Source organism: Phasianus colchicus, chromosome 22, assembly GCF_987193195.1.
Source record: "Phasianus colchicus chromosome 22, bPhaCol1.hap1.1, whole genome shotgun sequence".
In the NCBI taxonomy this organism is placed as follows: domain Eukaryota; kingdom Metazoa; phylum Chordata; class Aves; order Galliformes; family Phasianidae; genus Phasianus; species Phasianus colchicus.
In genome coordinates, this window is record NC_143457.1 from 5,910,290 (window position 1) to 5,936,119 (window position 25,830).

General features: G+C 43.0%; 1 long non-coding RNA gene across 4 annotated transcripts in view; it reads right to left on the bottom strand.

The window, feature by feature from the left end:
* Nucleotides 1–25,830, bottom strand: part of LOC149915271 (uncharacterized) — a 110,146-nt gene that overhangs the window by 19,415 nt on the left and 64,901 nt on the right. Inside the window, exon 1 of one of the 4 annotated variants that reach the window (XR_016459441.1) lies at nt 11,385–11,612. The exons of the other annotated variants lie outside the window; for them this stretch is intronic. This is a non-coding gene — a long non-coding RNA (uncharacterized LOC149915271). Of the gene's footprint in view, nt 1–11,384; nt 11,613–25,830 lie in introns of those variants that run through there. 4 annotated transcript variants of the gene reach the window in all.

Sequence of the window (25,830 nt, forward strand, 5' to 3'; positions counted from 1 at the left end):
AATTTGAAAGGTTTGGCAGTGGGCTAGAACAATCATCAATATGAAGGCAGCACTCTTCTATTCCAACTATCTCATGAGCGTGCAAAACTTTTCAGCTGGCATATCAGTCCGACAGCAATTGACTTGGAGAATTCTATTTCAGTTTGTACAGTTTTAAGTACAAAACAGTAATTTCTGTGTTCAATAAGGCAGATGTTGGTGAATTGCACTAGTGCAAATCGTGTGCCTGTATAAGGACATCTCAGCACAGCGAGGCTCACAACGATGCTCCCAAGGTGATGCTTTGTTCTTTGCACCTTAACACACTTACTGTCTCTGTGGCTGCACTGCGATTGCATACTTGGGTTAGAAAAAAAGATTGATTCTGCTAACACAAAAATTGAAGGCACAGACTTTGACAAGCACAAATTGTAATTAATGTACTTGCTGTGAAGTAGCTGCTGCCAGGAAAAAATGAATAGGAATCTGGCTTAAATAGCCTAGGAATCAAAGAACAGTTCCAAAGAGGTCTATGTAAAAAGCTGTGTGGTAGCAACTCAAAGGGAAAAATAGAAAGGTCTTAGCCAAACCATGAGACATCAAGGAAAGAGAAAAAAAAAAAAAAAGTTTTCTATTGCTTTTGTATTTCTATTTGTCCCCCTTTGGACACCTGGACAGTGATTTCAAATGATTGTACTTAACACTAGCAAAGCCTTTGGTGACGTGCAAACCCAAACCCAGACATGCCAGAACAATACAAAACAGTTATACAATAACATTACCACTATGTCAGAAACATGCACACAAAGTATAGATGTGGTCAAGGTTCAGGAGCCTGCCAGACAGAAGATAGGGAATATAATCTCTAAAGCAGTCCTAGTTTAAATTATTTAGAATGAATGAGTAACTTTTGCTGAAAATTATTGCATTTCCACCCAAAAGTATGCCTGAGACCAAAAATCACATGCACACGTGCATGCACACACAAGATAAAGCAAAGCATCCAACATTTACTGACTTAAAATAAAAATCACTTCCGCTGGCAGCTGAAGCACGACGCTCTGGTTCAGACCCAACACGCCGTATCTGTGTTTTCTGCATGGAAGCCACAACTGCTCAGACAGAATGAGGCAGGTGATCTCTGTACTCCACATTATGGGGGCAGAATGATATAATACATGAGAGGTACACAGAGCCTCAGCAGTTCATAGGCTTGACCTACTTCAAAGAAAACCAGGCAGGGCAGTGGCAGGTTCATGCTGTGAAGAAATTGTTGCTGCTTCAACCTACCATGCCAGATCGTAGGATGCTGCTGTGAGGTCACCCACACTGATCCACTCTAGAATTCAAAGACACGAAGTGACCTATTTTATGTCTGGTTAGGAAATAAGATGCTAGGAATAGCATCCAGAGAAGTACCTGGTCACTGACTGCAGGGAAAGCTCAGCACAGACCTTCCCACCACTACCTGCATGGGTTTGTGTTGGAAACGTGCTGAGGATACAACAGTGCTCACTTTCAACACGTCTGCTGTTTTTGTGAGAGATCTGCAGAGCACACGGTATTGGAGACAGACCACACCAATCTCAGCTCAGAAGACAAAAGTAACTCCTTAAAGAAATGTACTCGAATCAGAAATTAAAGCAGGGGCATGCTTATAAAATTAAATAGTGAACAGCTGCCTGAAAGGTTTCTGGAATTTCAGGAGGTCATGTTCTGAATTAAGAGCCAGGAATTTCAAACTGGAAGCAGCATCTCATGACAGTTCAATTCTTTCTGACCAGTAACTCCTTCACAAATAAACCAGTGTACATTCATGGTTCGCTACCAAAAATTATGAACAATTTTTTCAAATCAACTCCAAACGACGACGTCATTGTGGGGGCAAAACCAGCATCGTCCTGCTTCTCTGACAAATGCACCACACCCTCACAACACAGCAAGTGTGCCCCAGAACTTCTGTCCACTTTGTCTCTCTGCCATAAACACAAACTCTATTGCTCTATTCTGACCACTGAGCTCTTGGAACAGGAAATACAGAGCAATCCCCATCTCTGTTCTCCTTGCTTCCTCCTGAAGGCCTCACGATCTCACTGCTAAATCACCCATCTTGGTTCTGCACACAAATGGGTACGCACTAGCTAACCCGGTAACATATTTTTCTTATACTGCTGGGTGCAATTCTCTTGGCATCCAAACACTTTTGGTTTTGCCTTTAAAAACAGCTTGTGACATGGGAAAGCTGGGAGTATCTTCTGTGCAGAGAAAAAGGAAAACGTATTTCAGAACGAGTAACAAAGCTGCCATTCCAAACACTACGAGGAAAGGCTCACGAAAGAAAACTGCTTACCATCTTTTGCACTTGCAAGCAAAATTCTGGTAAACCGAGGGAACCTGTAACACTGCAGCCTGGATTATTAGCCCTGAACAGGCACCAAGGACATCACCAATTGACTGTAGGTGTGGACTCTGCATGCCAAGAGAGACAGATTTCACAGTATCAGCTGAGACGTGTGTGCCTGCCTCTTTTGCTCCAGGCTGCATGTAACAGGCAGACTTCAAATGTGAAGTTTCCTCGAAACAAAAGGGCTGGATGATTCAGATGAAAAGAAAATAAATGAGAAAAGCAAACAAATGTATTCAGTAAGCTAAGTTTCACCATGAAAAGCAGCATCAACACACACCTTAAGTAAGCCATGGCCAACCTACACAGCATGATAACAAGTGGAAAGGGTGAACTACTCTGGATGCTCCACCAAGTTAAATGATATAACAGCACTAGCAAATACAGCACACTTACAAAATCTTTCACAAGCTTTAGTATTTTACTCACTTGAGAATTCTTGACAGTTGTTAATACACCTTCCAGCCATCCAATTAGGGTAGAGGAATGGCACAATGCTAGTAATTAATTTCACAATCTTAGAGAAAATGATGATGATTTTTCTTTCCTCTTTTTAAAGAAAACAAGTACTATAGCTGACATCTACATCATTTCTCTAGCAGCGGTACTGGGAAAACACTTGCATGTCAAACAGGCTGAAATCTGTGTAAGACTAAATCCAAAACAGCTCACAGGACTGATGGATATATTTCTTAGATAGTCACAGACAACTGGGAAGGTCTGTTGCAGGTTTTATTTTTGGCTTGGTTAAATGTGATATATAAGATTATCAGCTGTACTACAGAGAGATATAGCAGTATAGTACAGAGACAAGATCTGGGCTATTTAATGAAACACCTTCTGTTAAATCTGAGCTACATAAAGAGACCAGATCCTGCAAGCCTCCACAGGCACAAGCTGAGGGCCTGATCAGCACACTGTTGTATCTATCAAAGACAACTTAAATAAGCACAAAATTCTCATTTTGGGGGGAAAAAAGAAAAAAAAAACACACCAAAAAAAAACAACCACAAACCAATAAGCAGATGAACATAACTACACCAAGACTCAGGAAGCCAGGGATCCCCTACCTGTCTTGCCACCAGTATCAGTTTAGGACTCACCCCAAAAAAGACTGACCTCCAGAGCTGCTCAGCACAGCACGGTCTTGCAGTTTAGATGTAAAACCCACTGAAAATGGATCATGGTCATGTGGGAAAGATGGGACGAGCACAGAGCCTTGTAGGCATTTGGAAGCATCTCAGCCATACAGCAGGACAAGACCAGATCTCACACTGCGTCATCTGCATTTGTGTGGCTTCTGCATTTTTTGCAATCTATTGAAAGGTAACATGGACAAGCAGCTCACACAAACTCCCCCTGATAGCTCCTGAGCTCAACTAATAGCTGGTCTCACAGGCATCACTTGCCAATTTTGCTCGTCCCCTTATCCTGAGCTCCGTGTGTAAAACAGATTTAATAACAGCTTCACATGCATTGAGGGAGCAAGATGGGCACGCAGAGGTGAAATCGGGTTTGTAAAGCAACTTGAAAACCCTTCAGTTGCAGACACTGAAGAAAAGTAAATATTCAACGTTAGATTCCTGTGACTTTAAATGGGCTCCAGATGGTCCAAAAAGCTTTCAGCTGCTTTGGAGGTTTCCTTCCATTATAACTGGGAAGTTCACACATTCAACTGTCCTTTTTCTTGAACCAAGTTAATTTCTCTTACTACTGCAATCACAAAGCGTGATGTATTGCTTCAATCCAAGTTCTTGGCCGGTGGATTGCGGTCACCACAAAAAATGCAGTCTAATTCTCTGCAAGGTAGGCCAACTCCGTATAACCTTGTAAATGCCAAGAATGGTGAAAGAACAGGGCCTGAGAAAAGCAGAATATATTGTTTCACTGTGCAGATAAATAGCTAACACTGAATCGCTTGCAGCAGGGAAGGAAATCATATCAGACATCTCTCCGTGATCTTGGCTCTTCCTACACAGATCCTCACCCTCCATACTAACTCACATGGAACGGGAATATTGAAACAACTGCTTGTCCAGCAAGACAGGCAGCAAAGGGCTTGAGCAAAATGACCACGGGTGCAAGGTGCTGATACTACGTGGTAACCTTTACCATTTTCTCTGTTTAGCCAAGATAATCGACCACGCTCACAATGTAAGGCAAAAAGAGGCTTTCTGAAGAAAGAATTAAGAGATCTGAAGTGAAGATTCAGGTTTTAAAAACGTTGGGCCAAGTGGCATCTGCCTGTCCGGTAATTCCTTCTGTCTTTTATCTTCTGAACTGTGTAACAGCGTGTGACTAATATCAGTCCTCCTACTTCTTCAGCCTAGTCATTTTAGCTGGTATTTTAAAGCGTACCACACTATGTGCTGACTTGCCTCCACCCTCTGCTAGCTTTCCTGTTCTAGAGAGAGACAGAGAGAGAATGACTCATGCATCTCTCCTAGCATTCAAGCATTTTAAGCAAATTCAAAGGAAAGTTTTAAAGGCAATCTCTTGATCTGGGAATGCCTAGGTGGGATTTTCTTTTTCTGCGTGCTTGTTTATGCAACATCCTATGTAGTTTTCTGAGCTTTATGAAACCTGGACATGAAAATTGTGTAATTTGAGCTACTTTGAAAGCGTAGGCTACCACTAAGTGCTGGTTTTTCGCTAGATGTTTTCATTCCAGCTCAACTCTTGACCTCACACACGCTCTGGGGAAAAGCACAACCCCTGGATAAGGGCACCTACTGTTGTCCCCATGACGGCTGCCTTAAGAAACCGAGATGTTGTGTTCCCTCCCAGCAGGGATTTGGAGGTGCTTGTTCTTCTGGAACTCAACTATCTAGGAAAGGCCTATGAGGATGAGGCGAGCAAGGACAGAGCGATTTATACTGGATAGTTTGAGGGTCTAAGCTTTCTTATGTCATGCTTTAGGATCCCTACCTCATTTCAGGTATGCTGGCAACCTCAGCTTCAGGGGAAGACACAAGTGGCTGCAGAACTACCCTAGAACTACACAAAACCACACAGCCTGCCTCTAAAGCAATCCGAACATGGATGCCAGGAGTGTGCTGCCCTGATGCTTCACTTCCCAGCCCTGTCCTGATGCCAGCAGAGGACAGGGTCAGTGCTGTCCTGCCCCGTGCTGCCCAGCAGCTGCTCTCAGCTCCTCTGGGTGCCCCATGGGTGTTCCCTCCTCACCCTGGCACCGCACAGACTTTTCAGAGAAGGAAGTTCCTGCTTTGCAGTTGGCTCTTCTGCTCTTAGAACTGAACGCAAGTGCGACCAAGATTTCCTTCTAAGGGCAGCTTTTTTTTTTTTTTTTTTTTTTAAACGGCTCAGCTACTTTCCTTTCATACAGCTTTCCGTGCACGATCAGCTTCCAAACACAGCTGCAGCCTTTCTTCCATCCTCACGCCCCTCAGCAGCAGCAAGAAGGCATCCTCGTTAGACAAGAAAGCGATGCTGCTTCCGGCGGGAGCGGAGCAGCTCCGGGCAGGAGCCCGCCCGCCCAGCCCGGTCCCGGGCCGCTCCCTCAGCGAGATGCCGAGCCTCCTCAGGCGCGAGGCGTTCAGCAGCGCGCTGCCCGGCGGGTCCCGCCAAGGCGAGGCACGGAGGCGGAGCAGCGCCGGGCGCGGAGCTGCCCCTACGCGGGCCCCGGGTTGCCGCCCGCTCCCTGCCGGCAGAGCGGAGGCGAGGCCCCGCGCCCGCTTCGGCTGCGCCCCCTGGCGGGCAGTGCAGGCAGTGCCACAGCCCCGCGGGGCCGCGGCCGCCCCTCGCTGAGGAACCCGCGGAGCCGCAGCGCTGCCACGCGCGCCCCACCGCCATTTTAAGCATTTCAAAACCGAGCGAATGCGAGATAAAAATTAAAAAAAAAGCTGAATCCTAGAAAGCTCGGGTCAGCACTTCCATTGCAGGATGGTGCCCGCTCCCAGGCACGCCCCATCTCTGGGCACGGAGGCCGCCCATCTCCTCGCAGCTTTCCAGGCTTCTTCGCACCCCGTGCGCTCAGCACGTGCAATAAGCTGCGAGAACCTCCGGCTGCGATCCCTGCGCCGAACCGCGGCTGTGCCGGCCGGGCTGAGCCTCGCGGCGCTCCCTCAGCACAGCTCAGCCCGCAGCATCCATGGCTCACCGTGAAAACCTCGGTATTGATTGATTAAAGCTTCCAAAAAAATTTAAAAAGGGACACTGAGAAGCAGACGGCATCAGCACTGCCACCTCCTTACAGGCCAAAGCGGTTGTGTGACCCGGGATGCGGTGTTTTATCACTTTGAGATCGCAGGTTGCATTGTGAACTCTTGGCTGGCTGGATAATTTGTCTCTCAGCTCAGAGAGAAATGATGGAAGTCAATTTGACAGCTGTGAGGCTCCCCAAGGATTCCAGACCCGAAGTGCACAGAGCAGTGACAGACGTGGCAGCGCTGCGCATATCAATGAGGCTGTGCCTGGGAATAATGCTGAGGCAATACAAATTGCACGTGTTCAGCTGGAAGGTTATCACTATCATTATAGTTATTAATTATTGTTATTATTACTTCTATTATTCAGGCAAAAAAAAAAAAAAAAAAAGTGCCAAAAGCTCCTCTTGGTCTCATAGAAGACAGATGAGTTCCCAGTTCTGACCTACACGCTGCCCTCAATTCTGTGCAACGGCAGCACTGTGAATGGAACTAGAGGGTTAAGAAGATCTGGCACCATAAAAAGCTACAAAGCTTTCTGCTACTTAGAAAAGGAACAGTTGGACTGAGATCAGTGAAGAAACTGCCTGAATTGGGACCCAGCTTTCCCGTGTCTTGTACTGAGTGCTGCAAGTGAAAACTCACTTGATTTCTCCTCTCACAGTGATGGTCGGCTGCCCTGTAGATCTGTAAATGAGTCAGGACACAAGGCAAGGGAGATGGGAACCAAAAATGCAAGAATGAAGTATAGGCAGCTCTCCTGCTGTGCTTTCGGACCAACACCACAAATCTATTGAGTTGGTAATTCCAAACTTTGGGCAGAACTTGGCCCTAAATATCTGTAATCTATTAGCTTAAAATAATAACGTGTAAATCTGTTACCTGGTGGATGGGTGGCAATAACACTGAGTACCCTTTTCTGCCACTTGCAAATACATCTGAAAGCCAGTTTAGATTCTCCCCTTATTCCACCTCTCTAGGCACTCCTGGGAGGTCTTGGGCCCAAATATTGTTAACATTGAAGTCAAATGCAGCATAAATGAAAAAAAGAATAAAACCTCTAAGCTTTAGTTTCATATTCAAAACTATTCCTTTTTTGTGTGTGTGTCATACAAGGGAACAGAGGTCATTCAAAGCGATATACTAGAACCTGCTTACATAGCAAATTTATCTCTAAAGAAGTAGATTTACAAGGGAAACTAAAAAGCTCAGTGGCAACACCATCAAATGAGTCAAAAGCAGCACAACTGTGTGACTAAAACTATGGTAACTGTATAGATATAACATGCAGTCCTGCTTTATTAAATGAAACCTCTAGTGAATCTGTTATCACCATAGTAACGCTGTAGTTATGACATGGAAACATGCTGAACTAGTTTGATATTAACATCTGGTTAGCATCTGCACAGTTTCTTATTCACATTACTAAAATTATAATCCAAGCTGAGCAAAACTTAAGTAAGACTGCAGCTTTAAGGCCAAATTCTAGTCTCGAGTGCATTATATTCAGCACGCAGCTCTATGAGACATACCCTATTTCTGGATTTACCATTAGGGTCTTGGTGAGGTATGTAGAGGCTAGTTTGAGTATCAATATACATTGAGGATGTAAATGCACACACACTGCGTGGTTGGTAAGAATATCCAGGCAAAAAAAAAGAATTGCAGAACCATGTGATGATTGCAACTGACCTTCCCACAAGTGTTCTCCACAGCAACCCTGGTTTGCGGAGACTGCTTCATACATTTCAAAGCTGCAAGCAGTTTCAAACGCAGCTTGTTTTATTCTTATTTATTTTAAGCCACCTGCCACAACATTTTTTCTGTCTTCTTCCTCCCACATAAAGTGTGGCACTTTATTCACAAAACGGCACTGGCCTGAATACAAAGTTAGGAATTTTGCAGCCTGAGGAAAGTGATAGGTTTAAGGCTCAGGATCTACACACACTCAAGATGAGAAGTAGCTGAGTTATATCACTAGAAAGAGATATTCCTGGACTTAAAAAATAGAAAAAGGGGGGAAATATTTTTTCTTTTGGGCTAATAATAAACTGTGATATACAGGGTACCTTAAACCACAATATTCATATATTAAAGCTTCCTTCCTCCCTCCATCTCCCTTTTAAGAATGGTTATGTTTCCTTTGCCACTGAGGCCTATACATTTGAATTCCAGTAATCAAACCCTACATTTATAGATAGAACAACTAGTAAATATTCTCCCAGTTATTAAAGCCTTTTTCTTTTTTTTCTTCTTGCAGGATTTCGGACATACGTATGGGATGAAATGTTGCACACAATTCTATTCCAAACATGCCTATCCTTGCCTGAGCAAAGCCTGTGCTTGGCACAACCCAACAGCAAAGACAGAGGAACGCCACATTTTTAAGAGAAGGCTGCAAATTGAAACACTTACTCTCCTCAATCTGTCTTTAACCAACTGAATCAAGTACCGAAAGCCAGTAGAAATAATCATATAAGTGAAGCCTGTAATATCAAATGAATCATATAAATAACGTGGAAAAGCATCGTATAATTTTCACCCCACGAGTTAGATTGCATAGCTGCCTTCTCCATATGTCTTCCTTCTCGTTCTCATAACTGAGTATTATACCATATGAGAAGGCAGCACAACACAGAAACAAGAGTGACAGAATAGAATACAATTTCTAGTAGCAATTTGCTGCCTTAAAAACCACCATATAAACGAGGTATCTATTTCACTTGCGTGACATAACAAACATCTCCTCTACTTAGCCGATTCATGTTTGTCTTCTATCATTACTAACAACCTATCTGCTGCTCCTGCTTGATCTCAGTTATCTAATGTGAGCTGTTTAAACATATTTCTGCTTGGCAAACAAGTCTTTTAATGCTTTGATGATTACAGCTGTCTGAGGTTTCATCAGTTACTTGTTGAAGCTAAGAACCCTACCAACATTCAATTGCAATAGAAGACACACGTGCAGCAGCAGCACAGTCTGGATAATATCATGACAGAATCAGGAAAACTAAATGCTATTTCTGCTTTTCATCTGCTGTGACCTTGAGCAAGGCCTTTTTAATGGCCATGTTTGTTTTTCCATTTGTTAAGTAGGGGTTAACGTTACTTTATTTGAAGCACTTAATTGAAGGCAGAGCTCTGCAAGTATACATATAACAGCTTTACTATTGTAGCTGTAAGACACAGTCCCAAATGCTATATAATGAAGTTATCCTAACTTCATCTAAGGCATGAAGTTGCTAAACAGCCAACAGAAGGATGCCTTCAAAGGCAAGATGCTCAGGGAGGTTTAGCTAATCTTCGGTGGATATCTGATACACAATCTATATTAGAAGAAGCACAACCCCTAAATTTCCAAACACTTCAGAATTTATCCAGGTTTTTAATATTTTTTTTTTTTAATTTTTAATAATCACAAGATGGAAAAATTGCACCATTCAATCCAATACTAGCTACAGGTCTACAAAGTGGCTAAGGTGAGGCCTCATCCACGACTATATCAGAGTTCTTGAGCACCCTGAGATTTTTTTTCTCCTCTAAGGTAAACCTGGGTCTGAGTGTATTTGAGATGAAGGGTGCTCAGCTGTCAGAGCTCGCCCTACTTAACGCTTTGGGAAATACATTCAGTTTTTATTTATGTTTGCTAGCATGTATGTTTTGGTGGAGCTTATAGGTGGCAAAAGGAGAAAATACTTAAAATCCAGGAAACACACAGCTATGAAGCTTTCTGTTCCTTCCAGAGGCACCTACTTATCTAACCTAACATGCAAAAGGCTCGTGTAGCCTAAACCAAGTGCTGTGCTTACAGCAGCTACTGAGAGCAAGGGGCATGCTGGATTCACAGACAAGTCCAGAGAGCACCTCCAGGGTCACTTCATCTGATTCCCTGCATAGCTGGGGTTAACAACACTCTGCAGTGGCTGCCACTGGGGGTTATTCTTCCCAGCTGTGTCAGTACCAACAAGCAAACCTCAGTGCCACCTGTGTGGGGGAGCAGGTGAGGCAATTCTGGCAGTAGTTTGGGAAGAGATGAACATCACTTGCGTTTTACTTACACTTATTTTCCAAAGCCTATAATAAAAAGCATTATTTTGGCTCATAAAATTTCCACAGCCTGAAATCTAGTGCAACAGGCCCTGCAATAAGGTGATGCAAGCAGAGAGAGCAGCAGCCATCACACCCTGCAAGTCCAGAACTGGGCATTTTTGTTACTAAAGAATGCCAGTATATAATTAAGAAGATAGCACAAACAGAAATAAAGACAGTTGGGAAATGCATTAAAACCTGCAGCTTTTGTTCTGCTTTTACTCACACACCAGATTTCTATGCTTTTCCTCTTTATGATGCTTTAAGTATATTTCTGCAACTCCCTCCTGCCTCCCATGTAAAGCAATAGGCTAAAGCAAGTTAAAGACATGATCTCTCCCTTCATTCAGTGATGAGAGACAACTTGAAGAACACAGCAGTTACACCATTAGAAAGCCAACATCAGAAAAGGGTCGGGCTCAGCACCAAGGAATTCTCAGGCAACTCAGAAGTTCACCCCAACTCAATTCACCAAGTGCACACGACTGCTGAAGGAGGACGTGGCTTCAGGGTTACCACGAGGTGAATCAGGCAAGGCCAGCAATCTGCTGGGACTGATCCTCTCTGGCTTTACTTGGTGGTAAAACCCCAGTGCCACGTACTGAGCTTCTCTTCAGCACAGCTCACACACAATGATTACTCCAAGATCACCCTTATCTGATTTTATATTTTAAACAGGGAGCGAAGCCCATATCAAGCAATCACATCTCTGAAAGAAAGAAAAAAAAAAGGATTCCCAAACATACCTCGCTCAAGCAAAAAGCAGAGCCACCACAGGACTGACCTCATGCTATTTCTCTTCTCTGAACTTTGGTGTTGCCTTCTCCACCTTTCAGGAGAAAGTGCTGCTTCCAAATGGCAACTTCAGAAGCACCTGTGAGAGAACTTAATTTGAACTAATTAGCTGTTGGTTGTCTGGGACCTGTGGAGTCACAGCAATTACTTCAGTTAAGAAACAACCTGGGGGAGGGCATTGCTTCTCTGCAGAAAAACGAACTAAGCTGATCCCCAAAGGAAAGTTTTTAAAGAGATGGAACTTTTCAAAGCACTGAATGGAGCCAACAGTGATCTAAACTAAAGATGAGTTTTAAAGTGTGTAATAGAAAATACTTTCGTCATCACTTCTATCTGAATAAGCTATTCTGATGTTTGAAATTATTTTGAAAGGTAGTTTTTGCAACTTATCTCTGTATTTTCTTTTTAAACATTCAACTTTTACCTGCATAGCTTTACAGGATTTTGGATAAGTAGGGAGCTGGTGGGTCATGACCCTACAGAGGTTGCTTGGATTTGCATTCAGTGCAGTAAGGCTGTGCTGGGATCTCTGAGATGCTCTAGCAGTAATATTGTGGCTGACAGTAGGATCCCTCTTGGTACAGAGTAAGTCATAGCAGCACTGGATATGCCTGCCATTTAGAATATAACATTTTACCTTTTTTCTTCTTCTGTCATCCTGATATCATTTTACAGAAGGATGCAAGTGTCCAAGCATTTTGATGCAAACTATTAAAACACCATCTAATGGTAAACTGATGTGTTCCAGCAGTTATTAGGGTTTACATCAGATTTAGATTGCTTCTGTAGCTGTTTTTGCTTTTTCACAGATAAATACAAATCAGTGAAATCACTACAACCAATGATTTTTTAAAGATATTATTGTTGTTATCATCAATAAACACATTTCTAACATTAATATGAATATGCTTACCAACAGTAGGTCTTCTTGTTCTAGCTTTTCTGTGATTGCAGAATAATAGATTAGCCCTGAAGCATTCATTATCAATACAGATAAGGCAGATGCTGCTATTAAGATACATACGTAAAATGAATAAGGAGACAACAAACAAGCTTGGATAATTTTGGGTAGAAGTCTAATTGGGAATTATTTATCTACAGGGAGGAAGAAGGAAAGGCAGTGATGAGATGTGACTGGATAAAGAAAGAATGATGTTTACTAGAAAAGGCTGATTTGGAAAAATGGATGAGAAAGAATTCAATGAAAACTGAAGAAAAAAACCAAACTGATGACTTATAACTATAATTCTCACTCTTTGAAATAATGATAAGTGAAATTAAGTTCTCTGTCAACACTATAGGACGTTTCCTTTGTGATGGAGATAAATCCCTAAAGAGCAGTGAGCGTACCATGTCAAGTGTACCACGTTTGGGGTTATAGATGTTTTCCATTATTTTTAAAGGCCTTAGCCCTTTGAATGTTCTTCTTGTCACCTAATTAAGCCCTTTATTATGAGTACTACAGAGGTCTGCAGTACTCTGGTCGATGAGAAGGCAAGGAAATTAAAAGCAGAACACAAGCAGCAGCAGGGCGACAGATTTTCCAGGTCCAAGACCAATTCTCAAGGTTTCTCACAACCACATAACAATATACTGTTTTCTGCCACAGTCCTACAGACTGACTGAAGACACTGGTCCAACTTTGATGTTCTGGTTACTGGTCATGTGCATAGTGCAATGCCTAAGGGAAACAGATGAGGAAGTACGAACTGATCCTCTAAGATGCTTGGATAATCAGGTCCAGAGGGCCTCACCTAGCTGGGGGGAGTTCAAGATTTTGACTTTGTAGGTAGCTCTGAGAATCGTGCTGGATAAGACCCTAAGTGCTTGAAATAAATAAGCCTGGCCATATTTCACGGGAGACTGCAACAAGAAAATCGTTTGAAGCTTTATCATGGCTTCCATCTGCTGGATAAGCTCCATTACACTTCACAAGAAGTTTTGAAAAAACCCACATTGAGTGAAGAACTACGATGATGAGGAGAAAAAGACAGTTTTAACAGCTTATCTATGACTTTCCATAAAATTCCTGGTTTTCCTTTCTGTGTAATTTGATGATAAATTAAGGAAAAGGCAATCTAAGATTATTGCATAAAGTAGAAATATGCAGAATATGTTGTATTCTACTCCAAGGAACTTCACAGATCTGTTTCTATGATCTTGGGAAGGGAGCCAAAGAAGATTAGAAATACACAGAAAGCTTTAAACAATTGATCTTACTGGGAGGTTACACTGGTACCTTTTATCCTCCTTGTATCCAGATGTTTCAGAAAATGCCCAGAAGTGAAACACTTGTAGGTCTCTAGGAGATAGTGGAGATTCCTGCTCTTCTCTCCCTTCCAGACTGCTGTCAAGCCATCTACCTTGCCTCCAATACATGCCTGGAAGTTCTCTGTGGTACTACAGACAGCCTGCCTCAGGCTTTGCATCTCAGATCTTACAAAACTCACACAAGAGTCAATGGAGTTAGCAGTTGAAAAGGAGCATCCTGAGGAAGAAACTGCATGTTGCAGGTTGTGGGTGGGACTTCTGAAACAGAACCTGTTAAGGACTGTGATGCTGCTGGACAATGCTGTGTTTTGCATCACAGTGTGAAAATCCAGACTTTTAATGCTTTGAGATCAGAGATGTCAGGAGTGGCTGCACTTCAGTGATGGCTAATGGGCTGTTGGCATGCCTTGCAGATGGGCTTCAATTCTGTGCTCAGCAGAAGGCTCAACGCTGCTGCTCCAGCACTGACCTCCAGAAGCTAACAGCAGTCGTCCAGATGCTCGATGCAGACCCTAACCTGTAAGGCATTACAGAACACTCCAAGATGCTGTATTATCTACAACTGCTAAGAGGCTTGCATTACTCTACCCTATTAACTACAAATCTGATGTGCTTTCCTGAGGCAGCTTTCGATGAAGAAAAATCCTCTGGCAATCCCCACCCCCCTTCCAGCAGCCCTAAACATAAAATCTGGAACATGCCACTTTCAAACTAGCCTATTTAGGCCACAGATGCTAAATGAATTCAGCAGACAGACGGAGTAATGGAATGTCAGTGTTCCAGTCTGCTGCCTTGAAGCAATAGGTTTCTTTTTATTATTAATTTCTCCTCTCATTTTCCAATGCTGCCTCTGGGCTCCGTGCTTTAGATGCAGTATTCTTGTCAGTCTCGCTAACCCAATTTGGAAATAATTAAATTTTAAAATATTAAAGGGATTATAAATACTTCCCACCCCACTTCCCCCGCCCCATTCCCTCTTATACTGTCCCTATAAAACTGCTGAATTTTGCTTCGGGACCTAAAATGTGTTACTGCAGAATCTGATTTGTTACTGCAGTTTCCTTTGCAAAGGCTGGAGAATATCTGAAGGGAAAAAAACCTAACAGTTAATTCCAGTAAAAGGTGCCCAGAAGCCTTATGAGATAAAGAGCTTTCTGCAACTCTGACACCTTGGAACCTGCTCTTATTGCCATTGAAATTAATGTTAAGACTCGAGCTCTTCATTCCTGTGAGATGTGTTGCTGGCTCCTGGTCAGCTCAGAGCCCATCAGAACCCTGAGGTTCTTTCTGCAAAGCTGCTCTGCAGCCGGTCAGCCCAGCGTGTGCTGGTGCCTGAGGTTCTTCTTCCCCAGATGTGGGAATAATTTGCACTTCCCTCTGCTGAGCTCTGTGAGGTCCTCAGCCCAGTTCTGCAGCATGCCTCACTGCCTCTGCCTGGCAGCCACTGCTGCTGGCTGGGGGTGAGCTCTGCCCACCAGCCACGTTACTGATGTTAAACTCTGCTGGCCTGGTTACACCATTTCTGACGCATGTACTTTGCATTTCACTGCTGTGAAGATCGGGACAGGAAAGGGATGTAACTTGCCAGAGATCAAACAGCAAAAAGAGGCAGAACTGCAAAGGGATCGTAAGAGCCTGGCACACAAAACCTGGAAAACCCAGTCAGTGATGTACCAATGCTTCAACCCACCTCAAGCTGCAGGCACCTGCTTGATCACTGCCTCATGCTGGTCTAACAATCCTGAAAATAATGGCTGTTCTACTTGTTGACTTTCTGGTTTAAATAACTAACTTTTAATCTAATAAGGTATAGCAAACTTTGGCATTCACTGGGAATTTCTTCAAAAGCCTAAAAGAAAAAACAAAAAACCCAATGAGATAACCAGAAGCCAAAATTTTCAACTGAGTTTAGCATCCACACCAAAAGTCAGAATCCACACCTCTGTTTTCATTCTAACTTCTATGAAAAATATCTGGATTTTCAAACATTCAAGACCACGTATCTCTCATTGAGATCTATAACTTACATCCTCTTTCTACACTCTGTTTCTTGATTACAGTGCTATTTCTGTTTTCATGTTGTGCTAACTGATAAAACCTGAAGCTTCTGGATGCTGATTATCTGGACACTGCAGACTCATCACTTTTTAAGGCTGGGAAGAACAGTGTCTCCTGCATAGCACATCCCAGCGGCATCAAGTAATAGCTTTTAACGATATGTATTTATGAGTCCTGAAATGGAAACTGAATCATTCTGATAATGTGCCCTCAGCTCTAACAATGGGAATCTTTTAAAATACAGTTCTCCAGGTTTAGAAAGGCAAAGTCACATTGTGGCCCTCACAACAGATAAAGGTTTCCTCACTCTCAGCCATGTCCTCTTGTGCGTCCAACATGCTGCTATTATTTTAGAGCTACATGTGGAGTGAAGCCTACAAAAGGAAAGATGAGACCATTACCAGCTCATCTCTGCCATCTTTGTTGCACATTTCCATCTTGAAAGCATTCTGTTTAGCTTCAGATCTTTCAGGGTCACCAGTGATTGGTTTCAACAACTGTACTCCAGACCTCGCTGAGGCTCAACCAATCTTTTTTGTTTATGGCTTCTATTTCCTGTATATTCTTCTCACTGATTGCATTTTCCAGATCTTGCCACATTTAGATGGACAACAAAAAGAGGAAGAAACGAGAGCAATTTAGTGCATTATGCATTTTGTGTGTAACACGTAAGTTGAGGTTAACCGGAGCATGAGAATGGCTCTCTAGGAACTTAGACTTCTTTTTGCCTGGAGACAACTGGATAGAACCCAAATTACCCCAAGTTTGTCTCATGATTTGTAAGGAAAAAAAATCTGACACAGCTGAGAAAATCACAACCAAGGTCACAGGAGCAAAAAACATTTAACTTTTTTCTTGGTTGTACGACACTGAGAGAAGAAGTTTGGTTTGAGCACCATAACTCAGAAGATTAAAGTTCTGTTCCTCATTCTGTGCAAAATCATTGTGTACTCTTGGGCAAGGAACATTATACTGCACTTCTAGAAAAGCCAGGCCCTGCTATGCATCCTGTAATAAATGGAACTGTTGGCTGCCCATCATTTTGGAGATCATGCCTCTGTAAGTCCATTTACCTTCCTTAAAGTAACTTTTGTTTTGTGAGCATGCAAAAATATATTCTTGAGATTATCTGAATTTCTCAGTTCTCACAGAATTGGTCAATCTATGTTGCTATTTCTTTTTTTTTTGGGGGGGGGGGGTTAAATTTTTTTTTTTATTTAACGTAAATCCTCTGTGTTCTCCAGAATCATAACATGAGTTAGAAGCCAAATAAGCCTCACTGACAGTGGAAGTGAAGAGAGCAGCAGTGGCACATCAGAAGGACAGTACGACTACACTGACATTACTGTAGGCTCACGCAGTTGTAAAAGTATGAGCTAGTCTGTAGCAAAATGAAGGATTTCCTAGGTAGGAGTCCCTGCATAGGCATATGACAGATATCCATTTTTTTCTGCATCAGGCAAAGAAGGGATCCATTATACAGTGAGCTATACTTGGGTTGAAGAAAAGAGCTTTTAAAAGATAGCAAGTGATGCCATACGTTTTCATTATGGAGCATGCTATGCAAAGATCTGGGTAGTCAGCTCCCACCAACCATCTGGAGAGAGAAGTCACTCAGATTTCAGTGCTGAACCTGCTGTGGTAGACAATCAGTGCCAGTGAACCACTCACTCCTCTCCCCCTGTCTGTTTTCCTGCCTTTTGCTGCAATAGAGCCTTAAAATAAAATAATCTGGCTACCACTTTCCAAACACCCGCTTTCAAACAGCTCAGCTTCCATCTGCAGAGTGCACTTCATTCATTGGACATCACAGGCCACTTCCAGGGAATGAGCCACGCTGAAGGTCTGGCAAAACAGAAATGGCAAAGAGAGGAAATACACACAAAGGGAAGAAAAAAAAAAAAGCTTCATCTTTACTAAGCTCCTCACGGCCCTGTGTTAAACCCTAAATTTCTGTTTTATGTCACCCTGATTCCTCCCCAGCGCTTAATGCCTTTTTTGACTCCAGTTAAAAGCTTCCTGGGGCTGAGACCTGGGGAACCCAGCAAGCTCCCTGGGTTTGCCTTATGAAAAGTGATTTTATGTGCCAGGAAAGGTTTAGCAGCTTTGAAATAAAAGAAACTTTCAGCCATGTTGCCATAAATTGCTTTGTTGCCTGTAGTCAGCAGGAATCAGTCTGAAGACTTCTGGAGCCTGAGGGTATCAATTGCTTTGTTTTTTCCCTCTATCAAATCTATCCTCCAGTGACTCGTGTTACACTGCAGGCTGCTCTGGGATGCTCAGCAGATGCTAAATGGGGCACAAGAGACACATCAAGCCCCTTGGCATGTATATATTTTTAAATCAAATAGGCAGAGATGGGCAGAAGAATCTGTGGTGGTGAATCAAATGTTCCTAGCCTGTTCTGCTGTATGCAGTCATCCTGCCTCCCTGTAGGACTGGAATGTAACTGAAGTGACTAAAGTCTAAATAGCTTGGGATCAATTGCTATAAGGCTTACTCATGTAAGTACCAGTTCCAGTGGGCTCCCTGGGATGGCTCGTATTATAGCAGGTCATTTCATGGATGAAGACCTATGAGGAATATTTGTAGGTGGGGAATAATCTAATAAGAACAGAATAGAGATTATGTCAATTACAGAAACAATTTGGTGCACATCAGCTGTGAAGAAAAAAACAAGTAGGATGTGGAGTGCTGTTTCCACAGTAGCATGAGGAATACTGAACAATGAAATAACATTGGGTGCTCCTGTTTTTTTTTCCAATCATCAAGATAAAAACCTTACCAAGTAAAGGGGGCTATACCTACCTAGAGGTTTACCTCTCATATAAAAGAAACCTGTTTGTGAAGAAGAAACTGACCAAACTGAAACATAAATAATTAGCAATATGTATGGACAGCATTTTTGTTGTCAATGATTATCTATAGAGAACATGGTACAAGCAATCTGAAGCATTCAAAACCCATAAAATATACAAAATATATATAAAAAAAATTCTATTCTGGCATCTCTGTTGCTGAAGTGTGAGAGCTGCCTTGCAAAGCCCAGTGAAAGCTGGTGCAATGATTACAACACTAATGCAGCAGCTGGGAAAACTGTGTTCCCTCTCCTTTGTCAACACAGATTTTCCATATGAGCTCTGCCAACTGATTTAGCTTTCCTGGGTGTCAGATTCCTATCTCAAATGCTGAAAGAACAATGCTCTCCTACTTGACGAGAATAAGGATTAGGGAAATGCATTACAGATTGTGAGACAGCCAGGCACTATGGTGAGAAACACAAAAGCCCATGAAACGGACAGGGAGCGTTGCTTGTTGAGAGCATGCACTGAAGAAATGGCAGAAGAAGGCTATGAGAGTCCAGCACTATGTGCTCTGATGCCACCAAAAAGAACATGCTTGCTGTAAGAACTATGAGACACCCAATTACACGTACTGGAAGCTCTTTGCAATTTGTTGATATATTTCGTTCTGGAGCTTCAAAATCACAAGAGATCCTATGTATTTCACTGGCAGAAATAATTACTTACTCAACTAGAACTATGCAAATGAACTGAGGGACTAATCATCTCCCTAGAACTCTACTGAAGTCAGTGCAGATTTAGGAAGCAGCAGCCCTAAGACCCTTAGATAAACAAACTGCTGCTTGGAACAACTTCATCACTGCTTCTCTTCCATTGCATCAGCTCACCTTGTACACTGGTGTCTCTTTACAGTAAAACCAATTACAAAGAGGCATTCCAAGAGTGATTACGAGATTGTGAGCATCTATCAGAATGTTATGTTCATAACTGCTTATTAATATTTTCTCGGTTATGGAAATTAGGGCACAATGAGCCAAACGATCCTGGGGAACCGTGTACCTGAGAGCTAACAAATAATCAAATCAATGACCACAGTGTCAACCTTGCATGTTGCACGTTTGTTTGCCTCCCACGAGATTCAATCACAGCAGCCTGCAGAGCCTTGGGGTCCACACATGGCAACTAAAAGGGGCTTTGAGAGCAAGGACCGCACAGTGCAGCCTGTCTTACAGCCCCATTTCTCCTCCTTAGCTGACAGAAGCATCTAGTGCACTTGTGCTCTGAGGTCTGTCCTATATAAATATCCCCAGGAAATAAATAAATGCCAGTGCACTTGTGCATTTCCCTCAGATATTCTTCTCCCAGCTGCTGTGCTGACAGCACTTACCAGGAATCAGACATTTCATTCTGGCTTGCTGTTCTGCTGGAGGGAGATGGCAACAAGATGCTTCTGAGGCAGGGAAGGAAGGGGTAACAATTTAGTTACCAGAATATTAATCTGTTTGTTTCAGGTGTGCATGCACACAAACAGAGTAAACTCATTCATTCTTACCCAGAAACTGAAGGGGATAGCAGAAGCCTGAGATCTTGTTCAGGGGAAGAGGCTCTGAGAGTGGAGGTGAGAGTTTAGGTTTTAATTATCATCCAGAGGGATGCTGAGTCTAGTTACCCCTCGTGAGAAGTAAAATAGAAGGGCATTATCTTAGTGATTCAGTTTTGCAGCAATTCTGGCCTATGACTATGATGGTTTGGGTCCCCACAGGAGTCTGTGGAGGACAAATGATGTGACCCCAGGACAGGTGGCAGTGCACTGTGGCATCAATGGGAATGGAGGTATTCAGAGACTGAGCAACTGCGACCAAGTACTGAGCTTGCAGACCCCTACTCTCTCAAAAGCCAACCAGGATTATTGGTGTATCCATTTTTTTGAATCCTTAGTACTATTCTAATGCTATTAACTAAATGAAACCTATAAAAAGGGTTTTATTTAATTATTCTATATCACTTTATGGATTTATGTCAGTCCCCATCCTACCTTGCAGTAACATACAATTTATTGTCCTGAACTGTCCAGAACAAAGCACACAACATCTGCTTAACTGTGTTTACCTGCCTTGTCATTAAGATCTTGGGCTCTGACTCACAGCTCTTCAAATACTATTAAAAACACAATGAGTTGAACACGTGTTGCTGAACAGAGACAGAAAGTCAGTGTTTCTCTTCCATACTCTGTCTCTTAACAGAATCACAGAATTGCCAGGGTTGGAAGGGACCTCAAGGATCATGAATCTCCAACCCCCTGCCACATGCAGGGCCACCAACCTTCCCACCTAATGCTAGACCAGGCTGCCCAGGGCCCCATCCAATCTGGCCTTGAACACCTCCAGGGATGGGGCATCCACAACCTAAACCTCTTACATCCTAGGAAAACCATCACCTTGCATGCCTTGGTGATCTATCTAGAAGGATTAAAAAAAAAAAAAAAAAAGCTCAGTTATTTTTCCTGAGGTTATGAATTTAATTATTGAAATGCAGTGGAATTTTCTGGGTCCTTTGGAGCAGAGGCACTCAGAAGACAAATATGAGGATTACGCATGCAAGAGGAACGGCGTTCCTGTGCCAGAGCAGCCACTGCTGATCAATTCAGCACAGTCTTTTAACCTTTGACAGTGTCTGTGGACAGATGAGCATAGCTCAAGCTGACTGCCCTGGTTTTTGCTTGGCTTTGTGTCTGCGGATTGGTCTGAGCCAAGGAAAAGCCCAGCCAGCAAGATTTCTGGTGTTACATCCTTACAGTGGGTCACAAACAACCTTGCAATGCACATTGCTTCCTGGCACACACGCACTCCTCTCTCCCTGGAGCCCATCTCTGGCAGACGTGGAGTCACATCTCACCAGGTTCTCGTATGCAGCAGACCTGTGCTCAGAATGGCTGGGTTTCAGGGCCGGGTCTCCAATGGGAGACAGACCTTCTCAATTTAGCTCCCCGTTAATTACTGCCAGGTCATCTGGTTAAATCTCTAATAACAACAGACACACACATTTAATTTCTATTGCAATCTGGATTCTGCTGTCGACATCAAGTTTGCTTGCCAGTGTTTATCACTCCCCGTGGCCCTCAGACTAGGCTGCATTTTAACTGGAGTACATTCAGACAATCAGAATCGATGGAGACTTCCCCAGAAAACAGGCACCCGTTCTCATTCACAGCTGGGGTCAGCAGCACTTTGTCTTCTGCCACCATCCTGCCTTCCTGCAAAACTTTAAACAAGCCAGCATCAGTTTCACTGCAGTTATGCGTGGTAAATCACAGCAGGGTTTGTTAAGTGTTTTTCTGTTCTGCCCATGAAATACTCCAATATTGTAATGAAATGGTGCAGCACCTGTGTCCAAGTGTGGGAGTTCAGGCCTATTTCAGGTCAAAATTTATGAGAATTATGAAATTCTGTGTGTGAGTTTAGGACAGGTGTAAAACTGGAAAGAAAAGGACAGAACAGACCAGAGTTGAAGTATTTCAGAACAGTTGTGTGGTACCTCATGCTGGAGACAAGATATGAGAATCAGAAGTAGGACAGTCTGGTTGTAATGGACCCAGAGGATCACACGACTCGATTAGGATTTGAAGGGACCAGCCCATGTGTTCTGCCCAAACCTCCTGCTGTCCTTGTACCGTGATCAGTCCTCAGACATTCAAATACACAACTAGGGCTCCTTTTGGTTTCCTTCTGTGCACTGTGTTCCATGAACTAAAAATATAGGTAGAAAGAACTATTACATGCACTAATATGGCTGAATGGACCCGATATTACGATTTTTGCCAGAACACCACACTACAACTGCAGCATAAGACTGTTTTCCTTTCTTTCTTCTTATTCCTTTAATCCTCTCGCTCCTCCTACCTGAATTATGTCCTTCTCATCTGACACCTGACCCCAGCTCAGACTGAATATATGACATAACCCCTTGGTTGTGGCCCACTCCCCTCTCCCTGAGCAGAAACCGTGCTGTGTTTACACAGGGATCCACGTGTTTTGCCTAGTGCTAATGAGCTGGCCTGTGTTATCTCTAATGTCATTTTAAAATTAAATTAACCCCAGACTGTGGGTGTGTGTTTGCACGGCGATAGGAGCACGCAGGGAAGGAGGTGCTTTGGGTGCACGCAGGGAACCTGCAGAGCTGCTCCACCAGCCTTGGCTGCTGCTTTGGTTGGCATCACCCCGGGGGGGGGACTACGCCCGTGCATCACAAATTTGCTTTTTGGTTCCCCTTCCACCCACCTCCGAGCTGAGCTCTTTGCCAACTCAGCTTCTGTATAAATCAAAGGGAAATATTCTCCCCCTCCTGTTTTTTTTTTTTTTTCCCCTTCTTTTCCTGAACAGATTGGATGTCATTATGTGCAGCTGAGCTCACTGCGCTCAGGCGGGGGGTGGGGGGACACGACAGGAGGAGAGATGGGAGGAAGAGACGGGTTTAGAAAAACTGCTTACAGTCCATCAGAGGGGGAAAGCAGCCTCCAGCTACAAGGAACCAGCACTTCACACACTGATTTACGAGGGAAACCCAGAGAGCTTTAATATTTAAAAATAAAATAGTGTGTCAGGAAAAGGGAACTAGAAGGGAAAGGATGTAAACCCCGCTGATGGAGCAATGAGTGGGCATCGCAGGGTGCTAATGGAGGAGCTGGGTGGCAGAACACCTTCTCAAGCTGTCTGGCATCCTGGAGGTGCTCAGGGGGGATTTCTAGGGTGCGTGCAATCTTACAGACATCAGTGTGCAGACTGCAGTGAATACTCCTGATCGTTATGCTGAAAGGCTTCCAGCTCATCTTTTGCAGAGTGAAAAGCACCCCTCTGCTCCTCCAGCCAAGTTCGCCATGCAATGCAATTTCCCATCATTACTGAGGGGAGTGCTAGGTGAGAAAAAGGGAAAAAGAGAAGGGAGAGAGGGGAAGGAGGGTAAAAGGGCAAAGATGGAAGGAGGGTAAAAAGCGTTAGGGGGGAGAAGGGAGGAGAAGTAGGAAGGAGGAAGAGAGGAGGAAAGGAAAAGAGAGAGTGGGAGAGAGAGGGGAGAGAAGGGAGGGAAAGGGGGGAGAGAAAGAGAAAGAGAGAGTGGAGGGGTGCGAGCCAAATGCATGGCATTCAAAAGAAGCAGCTTTCAAAGGCTTTGGCTGGGATGCAGATTTGCAGAATCTCTGGACCCATAATTCCCTGGCATACAAAGCATGCTGGAGGCATCAATGTGCCCAAAAGGGGCTCGCAGAATAAACAGCAGATAAAAAAAAACCAACACAACAATCCCATGAATTAAAAATGAAGGCAAGGGAAACAGCTGTACTTCCAAGCTGCAGGTGACCTCATTGTGGAAGCTGCGCCATAGCGAGGCATGATCATGTCCAGTAGCTCTGAAATAATAGGTATTGACAATAACAACCAGGAGGAAGAATACATCCCCTATCTATATTAAAGAGTAGGTAATTGCCCATCTCTCCTGCCAGCTGTATTTTAATCCAGAACTAAATTACTCTTGAACATTGTTATAAACTTTTATGATACGGCATCTCCTAAAACCTCAGTTGACATTGCTACCTATTGTGCCTAGTAGCAAAAGACAGACTGTTCTCACTCAAGCTAAACCAGCCAGAAGGAATGTTATCCACTGAGATTTGCCCAGGATCCCAGAGTCTGTGACAGAATGCTTATCTAAAGGAGTCAAGTTTGCATGTGAGAAACAAAAGAGACCCCTACCTTGTCATTCACTTCATAGATTTGGCTTCCCAGTTAATAATTATCCCCAACTAGTATCAGTAGGATGCCACTCTGCTGAAGTACAAAGTAGTGGAAACTTCCTATCTTATGACATCAGATAATTAAAAATAACGTAACAGTAGTGAATAAACTGTATTGACTCCACTTTGCAAATGGGGAACCCAAGTCAGAGAGCAGCAACATTTCCTTCAGTGTTCCATTGGAACTCAAAGGGAGAAGATGGAAACAGGTTTTACACAAGCGTTGAATGTTACCAGAGCAGAATTCTTCTTTCCCCAGTATCACTGATACTATTAAGCAGCTAACAACTGAGGGTGAAAAATAATGGACAAGAGCCATGCTAAGCTGAGACATCTTTGGCTCTGGAGAAGGAATGTGAAAGAATTTGCTATCTAATAAGAACACATCATTTTCCAAGGGTTGGCCACTGAACTCCAGTATTGAAGTCAGTATAATGTTAAACCCAGCACAAAAATAGATAAATTTTAACAGCCCTCCAGCAGAGCTGCAACCTCTCTTTTTGTTTTTCTTCTAGATATTGTTAACTTGCTATTATCAAACTAATAATATTATATTATAATAATAATATAATATATACATTATATCTATAATAGTATATTATATAATATTATAACTATATATATATAATATTAGAGCTAATAGTAAACTAATAATATTAAACTTGCTTAAATTTAATGGGCTTGTTTCCTTTCAGCCTTGAAATATATATATACACTATAACTTGGCTGTATAGTATTCCTCTGCCTGAAGAGGAATCTTATACCAACAAGAGAGGTAGGGCAGGAATACCTGCCACAGAGATGACAGAGAAATCTCAAGGGGACGGAAATGTTGGCCACAATGTGCTGCTATAGGAGAACCTACAAGGCTTAAAGGCCCAGACTTACAAAAAATATCATGCAGTAGAACTGGAGGATCCAAACCAAAACATTTGAACTCTTCCACTCAAAAGTATTCTGAAATATTTTACAAACTGGCCCTGGGAGACAGAATGGATGCTGATATGAGCATCACCAGTAGCAATGAGTTTCAGCATTTCAAACTTCCAACTTCTGTCATTTATTATGAAAGGCAACAATCCCACAACAAACCAACACGGATCAAGCATAGCTGCCTACACCCTTGTTATTTGGCTGCTCTCCATTGAGCTGTCTGTCCGGATACTCATGGCGATGCGTGGTGCAAGGGGTGCAGACCTACAACAATGGATTCCCAACTAGTTTTGCCCGTTGGAGATGGGAATGCCTCCAAATGCACAGTATTCAGTAATCGCCATCTTCCCAAACGCGTGCTATGCCATGACCTACTCTGCGACGAAATAAAGCAGGTTTTTTTTTGAAAGCACACAGCCTTATTGTTCAATTTTAGAGCAGAACATGACAAGGAATTATAAACCCACATGGGAATGCGGAACAAAAGCAGTCATTAAAAATTGTTGGTGAATTGGTAGGTTTTTATTAGAGATAATTCCAGCGCCA